Genomic DNA, 21079 nt, shown 5'->3' on the forward strand with positions numbered 1-21079 from the left:
ACACATCTCAGGAGATATTTTGGCCCACTCTTCTTTACAGATTTTCTCTAAATACTTAAGGTTTTTTGCTGTCTCTTGGCAACTCGAAGTTTCAGCTCCCTTTTATAAATCTTCTATAGGATTAAGGTCTGGAGATTGACTAGGCCACTCCATGACCTTAACCTCTTTGCCACCACGCCATAGACAAAAGACGTCTACAGCGCGGTGGAGTTGTTCTGGGAGGACGTCCCTGGGAGAGGGGGGAGAACGGAAGCAGCAGCAGCTGCTGTGGGCTGGATCTGTGACAAATGCAGTCACAGATCCAGCCATCCATCCCTGCGCAATACTCTGCAATACCCCCCATACTCTGCAATACCCCCCATACTCTGCAATACCCCCCATACTCTGCAATACCACCCATACTCTGCAATACCCCCCCATACTCTGCAATACCACCCATACTCTGCAATACCCCCCCCCCATACTCTGCAATACCACCCATACTCTGCAATACCCCCCCCCCATACTCTGCAATACCACCCATAATCTGCAATACCCCCCATACTCTGCAATACCCCCCATACTCTGCAATACCCCCAATACTTTGCAATACCCCCAATACTCCTGCAATACCCCCAATACTCCGCAATACCTGCTAATATGACAGAAACAAGATTTTTTTTTTTTTTTTTACAGAATTTTCAGGGTTTTTTCTTTTATAGCGCAAAAAATAGAAAACCCAGAGGTGATCAAATACCACCAATAGAAAGCTCTATTTGTGGGAAAAAAGGGACAAAAATTTCAGATGGGCACAATGTTGTATGACTAAGTAATTGTCATTCAAATTGTGAGAGCACCGAAAGCTGAAAATTGGTCTGGTTAGGAAGGGGGTTTAAGGGGCCCAGTGGTCAAGTGGTTAATGTGCTTCTTCTTGAGCCACTCCTTTTGCCTTGGTGGTATGTTTTGGGTCATTGTCATGCTGGAAGACCCATCCATGACCCATCTTCATTGTTCTGGCTGAGAGAAGAAGGTTCACATCCAAGATTTTACAATACAGGGCCCTGTCCATTGGCCCCACAATGCGGCAAAGTCGGCCTGTACCTTTAGCAGAGAAACCGCCCCAAAGCATAATGTTTCCACCTCCGTGCTTGACTGTAGGGATGGTGTTCTTAGGGTCATAGTCAGCATTTTTCTTCCTCCAAACACGGCGAGTCGAGTTAATGCCAATGAGCTCAATTTTGGTCTCATCTGACCACACTACCATTTGTCAATCCCTCTCTGAATCATTTAGATGCTCATTGGCATGACTGTACATTTGCCTTCTTGAGGAGGGGGACTCGTTGTGTTTAGAGGAAGAAAAATGCTGACTATGACCCTGTAGCAAAGTCTTTTAACTCTTCCAGTCTAATGAGAACCTTTGAGGCCACAGACTGCTGACATCCTTCAATATGAAGTGGGTTGTGAGACATAGTGGGTGAAAAGATGGTGAAAGTCACTTCTTGGATGCAAAAGAGGTTTTATTTCTTTTAACAGTCCTTATATATTTTTGCCAGGGAAAGAGGGTTAGGGTTTGCCCTTAAAGGGACACTAAAGGCAAAATTGTTTTTGTTTAAAAATAACAAACATGTTATACTTACCTCCGCTGTGCAGTTCATTTTGCACAGAGTGTCCCCGAATCCTGTCTTCTGGGGTCCCTCGGCGGCTGTCTCTGCTCCTCCTCGCAAAAGCCTTCCACTTTCATGCGAGCTCCCTCCCCTCCCTCGCATGCGTCGTAATGATTCGACGCATGCGTGGAAGTACTTACATTCCAGAGTCGCGCACGTCGCTGCGTCATCATCGCGGCGACGGCGCGACACGTCACCGCGGATGAATTCCGCGCGGATTTTGATCCGATGGTGAGTACAAGCCATCGGATCTAAATCCGGAGGAGGAATCCGGCGGACCGTTTCCAGCGGAGATCCCCTTGTGTGTACGGGGCCTTACGCATAGATATTCCTAAGATCCGGCAGGTGTAATAGTTTTACACTGTCGGATCTTAGGATGCAGTACCTCGGCCGCCGCTGGGGCCATTTCTCGTCGAAATTCCGCGTCGGGTATGCAAATTAGCACTTACGGAGATCCACAAAGCTTTTTCCCTTCGTTTTTTTTCTGTAAGTGTTAGTTTTCCGTCGCAAAATTAGGAATGCTTTTACAAAGTGTAAACTTAGTACACCATGTAAAAGTAGACCCTTCTTTCCCGCGTCGCTGTCAATTTTTTTAAAAACATTTTTTTTTCCTGCCGCAACTCTTTTTTTTTCTTCTACACCCGTCGCGATTCTCAAAACTCGGCGCAACGTAAATCCTCGCAAAGCACGTCGGGAAAATAGCGTCGGGAGCATGCGCAGTACGTCCAGCGCGGGAGCGCGCCTAATTTAAATGGGACTCGCCCCATTAGATTGGGCACGCCTTGCGCCGGACGAATTTAAGTTACACAGCCGAAAATTTCTAGGTAAGTGCTTTGTGGATCGGGCACTTAGGTAGAAATTTTGCGGCAGTGTAACTTAAATAGGAACATTTAAGTTAAGCCCGCTGGCTGTGGATCTGGCCCATAGTTAGTCAGGTTGAAAAAAGACACAAGTCCATCCAGTTCAACCATAAGCTTATGGACTCTATTAACTAATTAGGGGACTTCTGAAGGCAATTGGTTCCACCAGATTTTAGTTGGGGATATCAGAGTAAAGGGGACTGAATACAAATACATGTCACAATATTTAGATATTTATTTGTAAAGAAAAAATTGAAAACCATTTATAATTTTCCTTCCACTTCACAACTATGTGCCACTTTGTGTTGGTCTATATCACCTAAAATCCCAGTAAGGCCCCTTTCACAATTGTGCGACTTGACCTGCGACTTGGGATTGCAAAGTCGCATGACAAGTCGCACCCCATGATTTCTAATGAGTACCATTCATATCTGTGCGACTTCAAGTCGCACCGACTTCAATGTAGTCCCTGCACTACTTTGGTCCGACGTTGATGCAAGTCGAGGTCCATAGACCTTAAGTTTACACAGGCATTCCCTGAAATTGCGTCAAAATCACGGCCGCAAAAATCGCGGCAAAATCGCTTGACTTTGAAGTAATGTGAAAGGGTCCTTAGATACATTTATGTTTTTGGTTGTAACATGACAAAATGTGGAAAATGTCAAGGGGTATGAATACTTTTTCAAGGCACCGTAAAGTCAAATATAATAGTAACTCTCTGAATTCTTCTTTCTAGCCGCACCCATTGGTGAAATATTCAGGTGTGATGCTGAGTGGGCAGGGATGGAGATTTGGCGCTGTCCAGGTGCTGAAGCTGGGGGAAGAAGAGAAGCAGGAGAGAGGAATGGAGAGCTGACAAGAGGAGGTGGGTGATGTGTGGAAGGGACCAGAGGGTGGAGACACTGGGAGGGGGACGCAATATGCGGATCCAGACAGGCAAGGGAGAGGGAGTGGAGGTGGAGAGAAGCTGAAGGCGCAACAGCTGTGGAGGAGAGGAAAGAGAAAGAGCAAGGGGGGTGGGAGCTGAGGCTTTTCCGCAGACACTGATACTCCTGCAACCCCCCCCCCCCTCTTTTCACCGAGCAGCAAGGGACCCCCTCACTGAGCAAGGCAAGGACAGACATGCATTGGAGCGTGTGATGTGGGGAGAGAGCAGGTAAGCAGATATATGTCAGCGTCTTGTGTCCTCTTGAATAGTATCAGTCCTCTTTCTTCCTTTATTTCCATGTCTCATGTTGTCTGTGTGTGGCTGTGCCTGGCAATGCTCTCTCTGCTTCTTCATTCACAATAGCTGCTGTCTCTGCCTTTACCTCGCTCTTCCCCGCTCTCACATCTGCTGCCCTGTATCACTCTGTGCTCCGCTTTATCCCCCTCCCTAGTCTTAATTTGTATAATTGCACCTCTGTCCATCTGTCTTGCTCTCTCACATAAACACCATATTATCCCCGGTGATCCCATGCTGCGTTCTGCCCCTCTTCATCCCTCCACCATGCACCAAGCTGGCCATGTGTCAACCATATATTCCATTTACTATGAGTACCGCTTCCCCTGTCATTACAGCAGGTTACCTGTCCCTTTATATCATCTGTCATCTTCTTCTGCCTTCTGATTTCTTCCTCTCCATCCTCCTGACCCTCCCTCCTCCCATCTGTCAAGATCTATGGTCTCCGAGGGGGCTAGTGTCCCAATGGACTGATGTCTTATGTGGACACTGCCCTGTTCCTGGTTTGGTCCTGTCCTTGCAGCCTGCTCGGTGATGGAATCCCTGTTCTATGCTGGAATTCCCAATCCTCCATTTCTAGGAGCCCCCACTTCCAATTCTGTCTCCTGTGCTTCCTTCCTTAATTAATTTCCAATAACCAATCTACAAGCAGCCCCCCCAGCTTCCAGTACTGGATCCCCCAATCCTCTGTTTCTGGGAGCCCCTACATCCAATTCTGTCTCCTGTGCTTCCTTCCTTAATTAATATCCAATAACCATTCTACAAGCAGCCCCCCCCCCCCCCCAGCTTCCAGTACTGGATCCCCCAATGCTCTGTTTCTGGGAGCCCCTACATCCAATTCTGTTTCCTGTGGTTCCTTCCTTAATTAGTATCCAATAACCATTCTACAAGCAGCCCCCCCAGCTTCCAGTACTGGATTCCACATTTTTCCATTTCTAGGAGCCCCCACCTCCAATTCTGTCTCCTGTGCTTCCTTCCTTAATTAATATCCAATAACCATTCTACAAGCGGCTGCCCTGGCTTCCAGTACTGGATTCCCCAATTCTCCATTTCTGGGAGCCCCTACCTCCAATTCTGTCTCCTATGCTTTCTTCCTTAATTAATATCCAATAACCAGTTTACAAGCAGCCCCCCCAGCTTCGAGTACTGCATTCCCCAATTCTCCATTTCTGGGAGCCCCTACCTCCAATTCTGTCTCCTATGCTTTCTTCCTTAATTAATATCCAATAACCAGTTTACAAGCAGCCCCCCCAGCTTCAAGTACTGGATTCCCCAATTCTCCATTTCTGGGAGCCCCCACCTCCAATTCTGTCTCCTGTGCTTCCTTCCTTAATTAATATCCAATAACCAGTTTACAAGCAGCCCCCCCAGCTTCCAGTACTGGATTCCCCAATTCTCCATTTCTGGGAGCCCCTACCTCCAATTCTGTCTCCTGTGCTTCCTTCCTTAATTAATATCCAATAACCAGTTTACAAGCAGCCCCCCCAGCTTCCAGTACTGGATTCCCCAATTCTCCATTTCTGGGAGCCCCTACCTCCAATTCTGTCTCCTGTGCTTCCTTCCTTAATTAATATCCAATAACCCGTCCACAAGTGGCTGCCCGGCTTCCAGTACTGAGCGTGGAGCACGTGGCAAAGAAATATGGTTTTCACTGAAGCAGTTAATTAAGTCTCCATATTTCCCCCTTTAGTACAGCTCTGGGCTATTAATCAGCTTGGTCATCTAGTAGGGGGCTAATGGGCTTTCTGTCTGTTAGCCAAATAGGCTAATTTAATACGGGATCAAGCAAAATGCAGTAACCCTTAGCAACTGGAATCATAGTCCATTGTTCTGATTGTTTAATGCTTGGGAAAAGTGAAATTTAATTGGTTAATAGCAGTCCGGGGGAACAAGCAGGGTGCAGTAGTCTGTAGCAACCGGCCAGCAATTGATAAATGGTAAAATCTGATTTGTTGAGAGGGGCTAGAGGTTACGCCCCCATTGCTAATCGCACTAGGATCAGTATATTTGATGGATGCACGGACACAACATCCAGCAGAGTTGGTTAATAGAACAGTAACAGGGTATATTAAGGAATGCTGAGAAGGATTTGTCTGCTTAGCTGCTTTACAACCATCTTATCTATCTGATGGAATGAGTTTAATGAAAGGTCCGAGTGTAAAGCCGAAGCATTAAAACAGAGGATTTCACAGCTGGCAGAATTGGTCAGTGGCTCCCATTATATGTATATAATTACTCCTCCTGATTTACTTGCGTGCAATGTGTTCAGCATAATCCACATGCAGGATGCATAATGAATAATAATGTAAACAGTATGTGTCCTGAGAAATACCATTGGGTCAGCTGTGAGATCTGACCTTATAAGCTGCCTGGAGGCCCTGTGCCTAAAAAAGATTTTATTAGAGCGTAAAATATTAAGATTGGGATGGTCAAGTGGTCTTGTAAAGGGGGGTGAAATTAACACTAATCTTAGAAAACATTTTTTTTTTAATGAGAAGTGTATAAAGAGGGAGACAGAAAAAGAGTAGATTGATTGATAGATTGATCGATAGATAGATCATACTGTGGATTAGAGCCAATTTGTGGTATTGCATCTATAGCAAAAACCTGATTCTAGATAGAAAAGAAGACACACATATGATATTACATATTACATATACAAGTGCAACTACATACCACTGAGGTACAGCCCCAAGAGAAGTGACGGTGTCAATCGAGTTCTCTGTTTCTCACAAAAATACGAGTTTGCTGATTTAGCGCTAAACCTCTTGTTAAGAAAAACGTGTCACTTGTTCTTTCAGAAGGGGGGAAGTGACATACTGCTACATCCAGAATATCCCAAAAAAACAATGTTGCTAAGCAGAACCATAATAGTGAGTTACAACTAAGGTCAGATCATAGCCCCCTGGATCTGTCCTACTTCAGGGACGTTATGTGTAGGGACCCAATGCGTGCAGAGGCGTTGCTAGGGGGGTGCGGTCCGCACCGGGTGACACCCGCTAGAGGGGTGACACCATCCCGTTTTTTTTTCATAGCTGACATCCCCAGCCTGCCCTGTGCAATCCCAGCCTGCCCTGTACCACCCCAGCCTGCCCTGTACCACCCCAGCCTGCCCTGTATCACCCAGCCTGCCCTGTACCACCCCAGCCTGCCCTGTACCACCCCAGCCTGCCCTGTACCCCCCCAAACAGCCCTGTACCACCCCAGCCTGCCCTGTACCACCCAGCCTGCCCTGTACCACCCAGCCTGCCCTGTGCCACCACAGCCTGCCCTGTACCACGCCAAACTTTTCCATGCCACCCCAACTTGCCCTGTGCCACCCTAACTTGCCCTGTACCACTTCAATCTGCCCTATGCCACCATAACTTGCCTATACCACCCCAACCTGCCCAATGCCACCCTAACTTGCCCTGTACCACCCCAACCTTTCCCATGCCATCCCAACTTGCCCTATGCCACCCTAACTTGCCCTATACTACCCCAACCTGCCCTATGCAACCCTAACTTGCCCTATACCACCCCAAACTACCCTATATCACCCCAACATGCCCTATACCACCTTAACCTGTCCTATACCACCCCACTACACCAACCTGCCACTATACCACTCTATACTACCCTAACCTGCCACTATACTACCCTATACTATCATTTACAGGGGCTGGTTTGGGGTGCGCCCCGTGCGCTGCCTGCTTGGTGCTGGGCAGCCTAGACAGAGGGGGGGTGACACCATGTTTTACCAAACCGGGTGACACCAACCCTAGTGACGCCACTGAATGCGTGTGATGTCAATCAAATGTCTTTCTACTTCCTTCTTCTTCCTTCACTCACTTCTTTTCTTCCTTCCTTCCTCTCTTCCTTCCTTTTCTCATTTCCTTTCTTTCACATATCATTCCTTCCATCTTCGATTTCCTTCCTTCCATTTATCCTTGCTTCTCTCCTCCCTTCCAGTCTTTCTTCCTTCTTTCCTCCTTTTTTCCACACTTCCTTCCCTCATTCCCTATGACCATTCCTGTCCTATTTCATCAATATTCTGTGCTGAAACCCATGTGTGATGTCATAATATCTATGATGTCATAAATATCATTCCAGCGTCTTTTTTCCTTTCCCTTTTCTTCCTTCTTCCCTCATTTCCTTCCTTCCATTCTTTATTTCTTGCCTTCCTTCCTTCTTTCCATCCATCCACTCTTTCAGGCTTCCTTTTTTATTTCTTTCCTGCCTCCTCTTGACCACACCCCCCCCCCCCATTTCATGGATATTATGTGCAGAACCTGATGCGTGCGATGACATGTGAATGTCATTCCAGTGTCCTTTTTCCTGCCTTCCTTCTTTCCTTCCCCTGGGTCTGTATGTATCTGTATTTCTATTATCTGATCATTCCATCTGTGTGTTTCTCAGAAGTGTCTTTCTTTATATTTTGGTCTTTTGATCTCTCTCTCTCTGCCTCGCATATAATATTCATCATTTTGTGCTAAATGCATTATTCTACTATATATGAGCATTTTAAATAGGGACTCTGTCATGGTAAAAATCAATATCCAAATGTTCAGCTTGTGTGCCTAGTGCTTCTTATTTTTTTTTTTTAAGTGATTGCAGTGAATGTTACAAATCTGTTCTCTTGTGTTGAGGATTTCTGATGATAGATAGATAGATAGATAGATAGATAGATAGATAGAGCGTATTCTGATGTGTAATGTGGTCTCCAAACCACAGAAGCGGGACATTGTCAGACACAGGGCTTAAAGTGGATGTAAACCCGACATTTTCTTTTAAATTAAGGCTTGCACCTTGTACAGTATAGGATTTCATGTCATCTGTGCCCAGTCTTGCCACAAAGAGTTAATCCAGCTCTGAGCAATCCTCTTATCTTTTTTCAGTGAGATAAAAACTGAAATAGGAGTCAGTTTCTCCCCCTTGCTGTAAGTGACAGGTGATTTACATATCTCATGCATGAGCCTGAGAGAGACATTCTGCGTACCTCAGATCTCCCCTCCTTTCTTCTCCAGCTCTCCCAGGATTGGCTGCTCCAGAGAGACATTCTTTGTACCTCAGATCTCCCCTCCTTTCTTCTCCAGCTCTCCCAGGATTGGCTGCTCCACACCTCGGCATGATCGGGCATGCTGAAGTCATGTGGTGACTTTTCTGTGTTTTGACTGGATGTTAGTGATCATCAGGCCCGGACTGGGACAAAAAATAGGCCCGGGCATTTTGGATTGAGCAGCCCATGACATGTTAACAGGCCCTTTCCCCACTCTACACCCTGACGAAACCCAGCAGAGGTGTGTGTGTGTGGGGTGGTGGAGAGTACAAGGGGGGCAGCGGAGAGCATGGGGGGATGTGGAGAGTACAGTGGGGAAGTCGAGAGCACAGGGGGGCAGTGGAGAGCATGGAAGGAAGTGGAGAGAACAGGGGGGTGGCGGAGAGCATGAGGGGAGGTGGAGAGCACAGGGGGAAGTGGAAAGCACAGGGGGGGGGGGAGTGGCAGAGAGCATGGGGGGATGTGGAGAGCACAGGGGGCAGCGGAGAGCATGGTGGGAAGTGTTCAGAATGGGGGTGTGTCAGAGAGCATGGGGGGATGTGGAGAGCACAGGGGGGAAGTGGACAGCACAGGGGGATGTTGAGAGCACAGGGGGAAAATGGACAGCACAGGGGGGTGACAGAGAGCATGGAGGATGTGGAGACCAAAGGGGGGAAGTGGAGAGCACAGGGGGACAGCAGAAAGCATAGGGGATGTGGAGAGCACAGGGGGAAGGGGACAGCATGGGGGGTGTCGGAGAGCATTAGGGGATGTGGAGAGCACAGAGGGGGCAGCAGAGAGCATGGGGGGAGGGGGAGAGCACAGGGGGCAGCGGAGAGCATGTGGGATGTGTAAAGCTTGGGGGAGGTGGAGAGCATGGGGGGAGGTGGAGAGTATGGGGGGCTGGAGAGCATTGGGGGAGGTGGAGACTATGGGGGGCTGGAGAGCATTGGGGGAGGTGGAGAGCATGAGGGGGGCTGGAGAGCATTGGGGGAGGAGGAAAGCATTGGTAGGGCTGGAGAGCATGGGTGGGGCTGGAGAGCATGGGTGGGGCTGGAGAGCATGGGGGGGGCTGGAGAGCATTGGGGGGGTTGGAGAGCATGAGGGGCAAAGAGTATGGGTGAGGTGGAGAGCCCAGAATATAAGCAGGATAGGAGGAGCAGTGGGGGCGGCTGCATATAGAACAATCATTCTCTCCATCTCCCTCCTGTAGGCTCGGAATGCCTGCTTCTCCTCTACCTCTTGCAGGTATTCCGAGACTGCAGCAGGAAGATGGAGAGAATGATTGTTCTATATGCAGCCGCCCCCACTGCTCCTCCTATCCAGGTTACAGGGGGTGCTGAACTTAAGTTTTCTGTCATCTGCCTCCAAGGTGCATCAGGTGTCTGCTCTAGCTCCTCCCCCTTTCTGGGTGAGGCTGGAAGAGCGGCGCAGGCTCAAAGAGCAGCCCAGCTGCTTTGGGCCCCGCAAGGACTTGCGGCCTGGCGGTCCCGGCGGCCTCAGCCCACCGGGCAAGTGCCCGGTTTGTCCTATGGCCAATCCGGGCCTGGTGATCTTAGCAGAAATTCAGTGTAAGAAATACACAGGAGAAAATGCATGTTGACAAGGGGAGTGTAGAGGTGGGCGGGGAGTCTGCTGACATCACAACTCCATCCATGAGCTACGGGCAACATACCCACCCACAGAATCTACAGTTTTTCAGGTCTCATAGCAGACAGAGGGGAGACATTTGACAGGTAAGGATACATGCAGAAGGCATCTATATCCTTATAGATCAGCACTATGGCAGAGGTTTAGAAAGGATGAGAGTGGGTTTACATCCACTTTAAGGTAACTATTTATATCGGAAATGGGTAGTGAAATGTTAGTATAAATCAAGTGCTGAAATCTGGGGTTCCCATATATGCAAATCTTGACTGTCTTGCCAAAAGTCGTCTGGCATAGCCCCTCCCACCTCCCAGAATTTTCTATTTTTAACTTGTTGGGCAGCTTCAGTAATCAATAATTCATAAGGCAGGGGTCCTGGATGATCAGTTACATCATTGTTTCCCTCCAATATACAGGATACCTGTACGGGGCACAATTTTGTATAGACACTTCCCGTGTTTGGCCTGGAGATTACATATCTGTGTTGGTTATAGGACAGGTTAGAAAATCAGAGTAGACGTCCAGCTGATTGTTTTATTTCCCTTGTTTTCCAGTATTTCTGCTATAATGAAGGCCTCTTGAGCCCCTTAGGGAAAGAGAGCCTTGACTGATGGGGGCATGGCCAGGTACTGGACAAAGCGTTTGTCACGGAAGGATTGGTTAGTTGGGGGATGGGTTGGGCCTGAGCTCAGATAAAAGGGATCGCCCCAGGGAATTCTGGGTCTTTTTGGAAGCGCGCTCGGATGAGCTGCCCGCCCTCCCGCCCCTTTTTTGTTATGGTATGTCACAGCTTGCTGCGGTTTTCTTGACCTTGCCAGCAGAAAGTAGTGGGCCATGCCCTTTAGGCTCCATTCACACAAGCGTTTTCACGCCCGCCGCTCGCCGCTATTGCAGCCTGAAATACGCTGGAGGGGTGATTTAACATTGTCGGCTATGGAGATGGTTCACATCTCCACGCCGAACGCCGAAACGCCTGAAGCTCAAAACAAGTCCCTGACCCTTTTTTTCAGGCGTCTTCGGCGTTCGGCCATATTACACAATATGTAATCACCCCACCAGCAAAAATCGCAGTAAAAAACGCCACGTTTTGTCGCGGCAAATCGCAGTAAAAAACGCCGCAATTTGTCACGGCAAATCACGGTAAAAAACGCCGCAAATCGCCTACGCCTAGGTGTGAATGCAGCCTTATGGACTCCGGAAGTAGGCGGCCTGTCCAGCACTTATGGTAAGGACAGGCCCCTCCCCCCCCTTTTTGGAATTGTGCTCACAGTATAACGTTATGTTTGCTTTAAAATGGAAGTAAACCCTTCAATTTGATAGTTGCAAAAACAGTTAACATTGCCGGCATGCCGGAAATGCTAGCTGTCACATTTGTTTGTGCTCTCAACCAAACTACCAAACCATCCAATGGCTGGTTTCATAACAGGTCACATGTACAGCATCATGGCAGTTGCAGATTAAACAGAGGTCAAGATGGCCGCTTCCTTGGCTGAAAACGGTAGGAGGGTTTACTTCCACTTTAATAAAGCTGTGGCCTTGCCCTTTCCAACTTAATGGTTGTAAGAGTGTTTATTTATTGGGAGGAAGGGGCAAGGGGGAAGGTTTATGTACATCATTTTGTAGTAAGCGGTACCTGGAAACATTGCGCCTCAGCAGTCAAGGAACCCTCATGTTTTTGTATCTGTTGAACGTATAAACAGAGGTGTATTTAGGTTTTGTGCTGCCCTAGGCCTGAACAAATTCATGCACCCCCTAATTTAAATACGACCCACACTTCCTGTCAAAGCCACACCCCTTCCAATTTAAGACCCGCCCTATCATCTGTAAACCACAACCCTTCCAGACCCCTGCCCCCTCCATCTCCCCCTAGCAGCAAAAATACCCCCTTTCAGCACAAATCCTCACCCTCATATAACCGCTTCTAGTGAATATCATCCTTCCCAGCACAAATTACATCTCTCGGCACAAATCCTCCCCATCTCCCCCTTCCACGTTCAGAAAAAAAATCCCCCCTCATCGCAAACCTGTGCCTCCTTCTCTCCCCTCCCAGTACAACCCCCCCCCCCCCAGCTCTTTCTCCTGTTCTGTAAGAGCAGCCTGCTCTGCTGGGACTTGTAGTGCCCTCTGGGGGCTGAAATATGGCAGCCTCCTATGTTGTGACTTGTAGTGCACTCTGGGGGGGCTGAGATATGGCAGCCTCCTATGCTGGGACTTGTAGTGCACTCTGCGGGGGCTGAGATATGGCAGCCTCCTATGCTGGGACTTGTAGTGCACTCTGGGGGGGGGGGCTGACATATGGCAGCCTCCTATGCTGGGACTTGTAGTGCACTCTGGGGGGCTGAGATATGGCAGCCTCCTATGCTGGGACTTGTGGTGCACTCTGGGGGGGGGGGTGAGATATGGCAGCCGCCTATGCTGGGACTTGTGGTGCACTCTGGGGGGCTGAGATATGGCAGCCTCCTATGCTGGGACTTGTAGTGCACTCTGGGGGGGGGTGAGATATGGCAGCCTCCTATGCTGGGACTTGTAGTGCACTCTGGGGGGGGGTGAGATATGGCAGCCTCCTATGCTGGGACTTGTAGTGCACTCTGGGGGGGGGGGGGGGGGGGCTGACATATGGCAGCCGCCTATGCTGGGACTTGTAGTGCACTCTGGGGGGGCTGAGAAATGGCAGCCTCCTATGCTGGGACTTGTAGTGCACTCTGGGGGGGGGGGGGCTGACATATGGCAGCCGCCTATGCTGGGACTTGTAGTGCACTCTGGGGGGCTGAGAAATGGCAGCCGCCTATGCTGGGACTTGTAGTGCACTCTGGGGGTCTGAGAAATGGCAGCCTCCTATGCTGGGACTTGTAGTGCACTCTGGGGGGGCTGAGAAATGGCAGCCTCCTATGCTGGGACTTGTAGTGCACTCTGGGGGGCTGAGAAATGGCCGCCTCCTATGCTGGGACTTGTAGTGCACTCTGGGGGGGGGGGGCTGACATATGGCAGCCGCCTATGCTGGGACTTGTAGTGCACTCTGGGGGGCTGAGAAATGGCAGCCGCCTATGCTGGGACTTGTAGTGCACTCTGGGGGTCTGAGAAATGGCAGCCTCCTATGCTGGGACTTGTAGTGCACTCTGGGGGGGCTGAGAAATGGCAGCCTCCTATGCTGGGACTTGTAGTGCACTCTGGGGGGCTGAGAAATGGCCGCCTCCTATGCTGGGACTTGTAATGCACTCTGGGGGGGCTGAGAAATGGCCGCCTCCTATGTTGGAACTTGTAGTTCCCTAGACTACAGGGGGATGGAAGAATGGCAGCCCACTCTGCTGGGACTTGTAGTGCCCTCAGTGGCAGAATGAGGATTCCTTAGTCCCCCCACAGTCTAAGGCACTACAAGTCCCAGCATAGGAGGCTGCCATATTTCAGCCCCCACAGTGCACTACAAGTCCCAGCAAAAACGGAGCTGCCATATTTCAGCCCCCCACACAGTGCACTCCAAGTCCCATAGGCCCTTCACACGGATGTATGCTAAGGTGCCCATGTGACCAAGGCCTTAAATCTCTGCCCAGAGAATGACATTGAGACACCTGTTATTGTACATTGCTGAAATCTTGGAGAGCACCTTATTGTCATTCAGTTTGCATACTACTTCTGTGTGTGGAGTAATGATTCTGCTGGCCTGACCTGATAGAATCAAATGCTCTGAAAGCCAGAGGAGAAATACTGGAGGTGTTGGCTACAGCATCCCACTAGAGTCTAGGTATCAATTCTATAGCGTGGAGAAGAAAAAAATCGGGGAACTCCAAGAATGGAACTTAATGCCCAATACCAGGCACAACAAAAAATACCCTTGCAGTGCCCAATCCCCCCACACACTTCAGGGGTTATATGCCAAGCCTCAGGGGTTGCAGAAGAGGCTGCATTACATTCCTTCTCCTTGCTCCAGCAGGCTCCCTCCATCGGTACGACCGCTTCACTGCAGCCTCCTCTGTAAGTTGTTGCCGGCCGCAGTTGCCCCCTTGCCTCCACCACTTAATCACTGTGCCCTGTAAGTGATGATGTCGAGGCTCTGCAGCCAACCTGAGTGAGGAGTCAGGTATGGCCGGTCATACCCTGGTAGAGTTTTGTTAAAAAAAATATAATTTTAACCACTTTCATACCGTGCCAATTTTGGCATTCCTCTCCTACATGTAAAAATCATATAGGTAGATTCAGGTACCTGGGTGTAAACTTGCGGCGGCGTAGCTTAGCCTGTTTAGGCTACGCCGCCGTAAGTTAGCTAGGCAAGTACATGATTCTCAATGTACTTGCCTGCTAATATACGGCGGCGTAGCCTAAAGCGGGCGGGCGTAAGGGCGCCGAATTCAAATGTCTTGGAGGGGGGCGTGTTTAATGGTAATGAGGCTTGACCTCACGTTTTTGACGTTTTTTTTTTACTGCGCATGCACCGGGCGACTACATTTCCCAGTGTGCATTGCGGCTAAGTACGCCGCACGGGCCTATTGATTTAGACGTGGACGTAAACGACGTAAATCCCGATTCGCGGACGACTTACGCAAACAACGTAAAAAAATCGAATCTCGCGGCGGGAACGGCGGCCATACTTTAACATTGTTATTCCACCTAATAGATGGAATAACTTTAGGCCTGCTAATGCCTTACGGAAACGGCGTAAATCGACTGCGGCGGCCGGGCGTACGTTCGTGAATCGGCGTAATCAACTCATTTAAATATTCTACGCCGACCGCAATGAAAGCGCCACCTAGCGGCCATCCAAAATATTGCAATCTAAGATAGGACGGCGCAAGCAGTCCTATCTTAGATATGTTTAAGCGTATCTCTGTTTGAGCATACGCTTAAACATAGGTCGGCGTAGATTCTGAGTTAGGTCGACTTATCTACTGATAAGTCGGCCTAACTCTACCTGATAATTTTTTTGCTAGAAAATTACTCAAAACCTCCAAACATTATATATATTTTTTAGCAGAGATCCTAGTGAATAAAATGGCGAGCATTGCAATGTGTTATGTCACACAGTATTTGCTCAGCAATTTTTCAGGGGAAAAAAAAACACAAAATATTTACCCAAATTGTTTATATAATGTGAAATATGATATTACACTGAGTAAATAGATACCGAACATGCCATGCTTTAAAATTGCGCACATTCATGGAATGCCGCAAAACTCCATAGGCTATGCTTTAAAAATGTTTACAGGTTACCAGTTTAGAGTTACAGAGGAGGTCTTGTGCTGGAATTATTGCTCTCAATATAATGTTCGCGCCGATAACTCACATGTGTGGTTAAAATGGCTTTTACATATGTGGGCACCACCTACGTATGCGTTTGTTTCTGTGTGCGAGCATGAGGAGACGGGGGCGCTTTAAAAATATATATATATTATTTATTTATTTTTATTTTTTGCACTGTCCCTTTAATTAATTTTTTTTTTTTTTATTCCTATTACAAAAAAAGTAAACAACCCTTATAATAGGAATAAGGCATGACAGGTCCTCTTTATGGATGCAATTGCAGTCAATGAGACCCCAAATATCTCCTCTACCCTGAAAAGCATGAGATAAAAAAAAAAAATATCGATCTCTGTTTCCAGGGGAAAAAACTGGCGCTGTTTACATCTGAAAAATAAAAACAAGCGCGCAACCATTACTGAAGACAGTTGAAATACAAAGTAATCCATCTGCCAGTGCCGGAAATGGCATCGCCTCTGGCCTCCCAGGGTCATAGAGATGGCTCGGGGACCATCCGGTCCACTGCCAGCTCTATGGTAATCCGGAGGCAGCGCCAGGTCTTTATTTCGGCTTCCCGATCGCACAGGAGGGGGACTTTCATTTCCCGCTGCCTGTAAAAGCAATCCAGCGGCTAAATAGCCCCTAGGGTTGCTTTTATATCAGAGGGAATTGCTGGCCAAAAACGCAAAACACATTACTATAACCAGACCGCCCACTGCACAAATTCTGCGGCAGGGCAGCCCGGCTGCGCAAAACAACATTTACCTTTATGATTGGACACAGCGGGAGCCAAATTAGTGGGCCCGATGGCTGCCAGCCTCCCACAATCGCTCCGGGGAATGACAGAACGGCGGTCTGCTGATGTAAACAAAGCAAACCGTCCTTCTGTCAGACAGGAACGAAGAAATCTGTGCTTCCTGCTTTACGGGGACACAGATCTCTCTGTTCCTGCAATGAGTCCATCCCCCACACAGTTAGTAAGCCCACTGAGGGAACACAGTTAACACTTTGATCGCCCCTGATGTTAACCCCTGCCCTGCCAGTATCATTATACAGTGTCAGGGCATTTTTTTTTTAGCACTGATCACTGTATTGGTGTGACTGGTCCCCAAAAAGTGTTACTTAGTGTCCCATGTGTCCACCACTATGTCGCAGTCCCGCTAAAAATCACTGATCACTGCCATTACTAGTAAAAATATATATATTTAAACTTTCTGCTATAAAGCATTCCCAATAAAAAAAAAAAAAAAAGGTCTTCATCAATTTAGGCCAATATTCATACGTATTCTTCTACATATTTTTGGTAAAAAAATATTGCAATAAGCGTATAGTGATTGGTTTGCGCAAAAGTTATAGCGCCTACAAAATAGGGAATAGAATTATGACATTTTTTTTTTTTTACTAGTAATGGCGGGTATCTGCGATTTTTGTCAGGACTGCCATATTATGGCGGACAGATCCGACACTTTTGACACATTTTTGGGACCATTCACATTTATACAGCGAACAGTGCTATAAAACTGCACTGATAACTCTATAAATGTGACTGCCAGGGAAGGGGTTAACACTAGGGGGCGATCAAGGGGTTAAATGTGTTCCCTGGGAGTGATTCTTACTGTGGGGGGAGGGAACTGACTTGGGGAGGTGACCGATCGGTGTCCCTATGTACAAGGGACACACCATCTGTCTCCTCTCCCTGACAGGACGTGGATCGCTGTGTTTACACACAGCGATCCACGTCCATGGCTCTGTAAATGCCGAATGCGGGTACCTGGCGGACATCGCGGACACCAGGCACTCGCATCGGCATCTGAGTGACGCAGCGGCCGGGAGACCCGAGGACGTCATATGACGTCCTCCTGGCATTGTAGAGCCACCTTGTGGCCGTCATTCTACAATAGCCGGGATGGGAAGTAGTTAAAAAAAAAAGTATTTTTTCCTGAAACTTCCCTCTTTAATTAAAGGTGCGTGTTATACGCCTGTGCGTGTTATACGCCGATAAATACGGTATTCTTCCTTTTCAATGGCCCGGATTCAGGTAGATTTGCCCCTTATTTCCGGAGGCGCAGGGCAGCGTTTTTGCCCTGCGCCCCCGCAAATTTACTGCGCTACCCGCGATTCACGGAGCAGTAGCTCCGTAAATTGCGTGTGCGCTGTGTAAACTTGCCCTGCGTAAGGGCGCCTAATGTAAATGATCCCGTAGGGGGCGGGAATCATTTAAATTAGGCGCGCTCCCGCGCCGAGCGTAGAGCGCATGCTCCGTCGGGAAACTTTCCCGACGTGCATTGCGGCAAATGACGTCGCAAGGACGTCATTTGCTTCAAAGTGAACGTGAATGGCGTCCAGCGCCATTCACGAATCACTTACGCAAATTACGTGAAATTTGAACTTCGCGACGCGGGAACGACGGGTATACTTTAGCATTGGCTGCCCCTGCTATTAGAAGGGGCAGCCTTACGCTAAACACGCCGTACGGAAACAACGTAAATTGCGTACGCAGGGCTCGCACAACATTGTGAATCAGTGTTAGTATGCAATTTGCATACTATACGCTGACCACAATGGGAATGCCCCCTAGCGGTCATCGCAAGAATGCAGCCTAGATATGCGTGGCATAAGAGCCTTATGCCACGCAGATTTTAGGCTGCAGTCGGCGTTACGATGTTCCTGAATCAGGAGCATTCGTAACGCCGGGGCAAGTAAGCAATTGCGCTGTGTAACCTATGGTTACACAGGCGCAATTGCTACTTGAATCTGGGCCAATGTTTTTATTGGAATTGTTTCCACAAAAGAGAATACAAAAGTTATAACAATAGTTGCAGATCCTCCACTATGTGAAATACATACAAAACACGTATTAAACATAAAAAAGCAGCAAAGGATGAAAAAACTGAGAAAACAGTATTTAACCACTTAGGGACCGCCTAACGCCGATATACGTTGGCAGAATGGCACGGCTGGGCACAGGCACGTACAGGTACGTCGCCTTTAAGAGCCCAGCCGTGGGTCGGTCACGCGTGCCGCCGGCGCATGCACGTGACCCGGGCCGATCGCCGCCGGTGTCCCGAGATCGGTCACAGGAGCTGAAGAACGGGGAGAGGTGTGTGTAAACACACCTTCCCTGTTCTTCACTGTGGCAATGTCATTGATCGTCTGTTCCCTGATATAGGGAACGACGATCCCTGACGTCACACGTCCAGCCCCGTCCCCCTACAGTTAGAAACACAAATGAGGTCACACATAACCCCTTCAGCGCCACCTAGTGGTTAACTCCTAAACTGCAATTGTCATTTTCACAGTTATCGGTGCATTTTTATAGCACTTTTCGCTGTGAAAATGACAATGGTCCCAAAAATGTGTCAAAATTGTCCGATGTGTCCGCCTTAATGTCGCAGTCACGAAAAAAATCGCTGATCGCCGCCATTAGTAGTAAAAAAAAAAAATATTATTAAAAATGCAATAAAACTATCCCCTATTTTGTAAACGCTATAAATTTTGCGCAAACCAATCGATAAACACTTATTGGGATTTTTTTTACCAAAAATAGGTAGAAGAATACGTATCAGCCTAAACTGAGAAAAAATAATGTTTTTTTATATATTTTTGGGGGATATTTATTATAGCAAAAAGTAAAAAATATTGCATTTTTTTTAAAACTGTCGCTCTATTTTTGTTTATAGCGCAAAACATAAAAACCACAGAGGTGATCAAATACCACCAAAAGAAAGCTCTATTTGTGGGGAAAAAAAGATGCCAATTTTGTTTGGGAGCCACGTTGCACGACTGCGCAATTGTCAGTTAAAGCGACGCAGTGCCGAATCGCAAAAACTGGCCAGGTCCTTTACCTGCATAATGGTCCGGGTCTTAAGTGGTTAAAAGGCAATTATCTTTGATACACGGTGCTTTAGCTAACTAGATTTTGTTCAGTTATGGTTTACATCTACTGTAAAGTGAGTTCTTTATATGACTTTCCCATTTTTATGGCCTTGCTCCTTCCATTTTGCCGTTGTATGATATATATGAATAGTTGTAGATCAGCCACTAGAGGGAGCTCTCGGTGGTTCAGTGCAATTAATATCTTTTTGTTTGAGAAAACATATCAGCCTACCAGTAAGGGTATTATTTTGCAGTAAGCCGACTGACTTGGGGTGCGCAATGCTTTAGTAAAAAACACCATAGCCTTGCATTATGAGAAGTAAAGCACAACCATTGTGTAGCACTACACAGTACTTGTAATGATCAAGTATGGCTGTACACTGGTACATACTGTATATAATTACAAACTAAACCCAACCAGGTTTTGAATCCAATAATCACACTGGGCGGGATTCAGAAAGACATACGACGGCGTATCTCCTGAGTTCCGACGGTCGTATCTATGCGACTGATTCAGAGAATAAGTTACACATAGATATCTCTAAGATCCGCCAGGTGTAAGACCCCATACACACGAGAGGATTTATCCGCGAATACGGTCCAGCGGACTGTTTCCGCGGATAAATCCTCTCGAGGATTTGGGCGGATTTCCATGCGATGGAGTGTACTCACCATCGCATTGAATTCCGCGCCGAAATCCTCTGGCGATGACGTGTCGCGCCGTCGCCGTGATTATGACGCGGCGACGTGCGCGACGCTGTCATATAAGGAATTCCACGCATGCGTCGAATCATTACGACGCATGCGGGGGATCCCTTCGGACGGATGGATCCGGTGAGTCTATACAGACCAGCGGATCCATCCGTTGGGATGGATTCCAGCGGATAGATTTGTTTAGCATGTCAGCAAATATTTATCTGCTGGAAATCCATCCCAGGGGATAAATATCCGCGGAAACAGATCCGCTGGGGTGTACACACCATAGGATCTATCCGCTGAAACCCATTCGCTGGGATTTTTCAGCGGATGGATTCTATCGTGTGTATGGGGCCTAAGTGTTTTACACCGTCGGATCTTAGGCTGCAATTCCAGGCTGGCCGCTAGGTGGCGCTTCCGTATTTTTACTCAAGGAATATGCAAATGAGGATTTACGCCGATTCAGAAACGAACGTCCGCCCGGCTTTTTTTTTTTACGTCGTTTGCGTTCGGCTTTTTCCGGCGTATAGTTACCCCTGCTATATGAGGGGTAGCTAATGTTAAGTATGGCCGTCGTTCTCGCGCCGGGTTTTGAAATTTTACGTTGTTTGCGTAAGTCGTTTGCGAATACGTAATTTACGTTCACGCCGAAACCAATGACGTCCTTGCGACGTCATTTAGAGCAATGCACACTGGGATATTTTACGGACGTCGCATGCGCCGTTCAAACAAAACGTAAAAAACGCGGGGTCAAGACACATTTAAATAAAACACGCCCCCTACATCCCCATTTGAATTACGCGGCCTTACGCCGCGAAACATACGTTACGCAGCCGTAACTAAGGGCGCAAGTTCTTTCTGAATAAAGAACTTGCGCCCAAAGTTAGAG

General features: G+C 47.9%; 1 protein-coding gene across 1 annotated transcript in view; it reads left to right on the forward strand.

The window, feature by feature from the left end:
- The first annotated feature begins 3358 nt into the window (after positions 1–3358).
- SLC8A2 (solute carrier family 8 member A2) overlaps positions 3359–21079 on the forward strand; it is a 278940-nt gene continuing 261219 nt past the window's right edge. Inside the window, exon 1 of the mRNA XM_040323283.1 lies at positions 3359–3659. The gene's annotated coding sequence lies outside the window, so the exon portion shown is untranslated. The remainder of the gene's footprint in view (positions 3660–21079) is intronic.

This window comes from Rana temporaria, chromosome 9 (genome assembly GCF_905171775.1).
Source record: "Rana temporaria chromosome 9, aRanTem1.1, whole genome shotgun sequence".
NCBI lineage: Eukaryota > Metazoa > Chordata > Amphibia > Anura > Ranidae > Rana > Rana temporaria.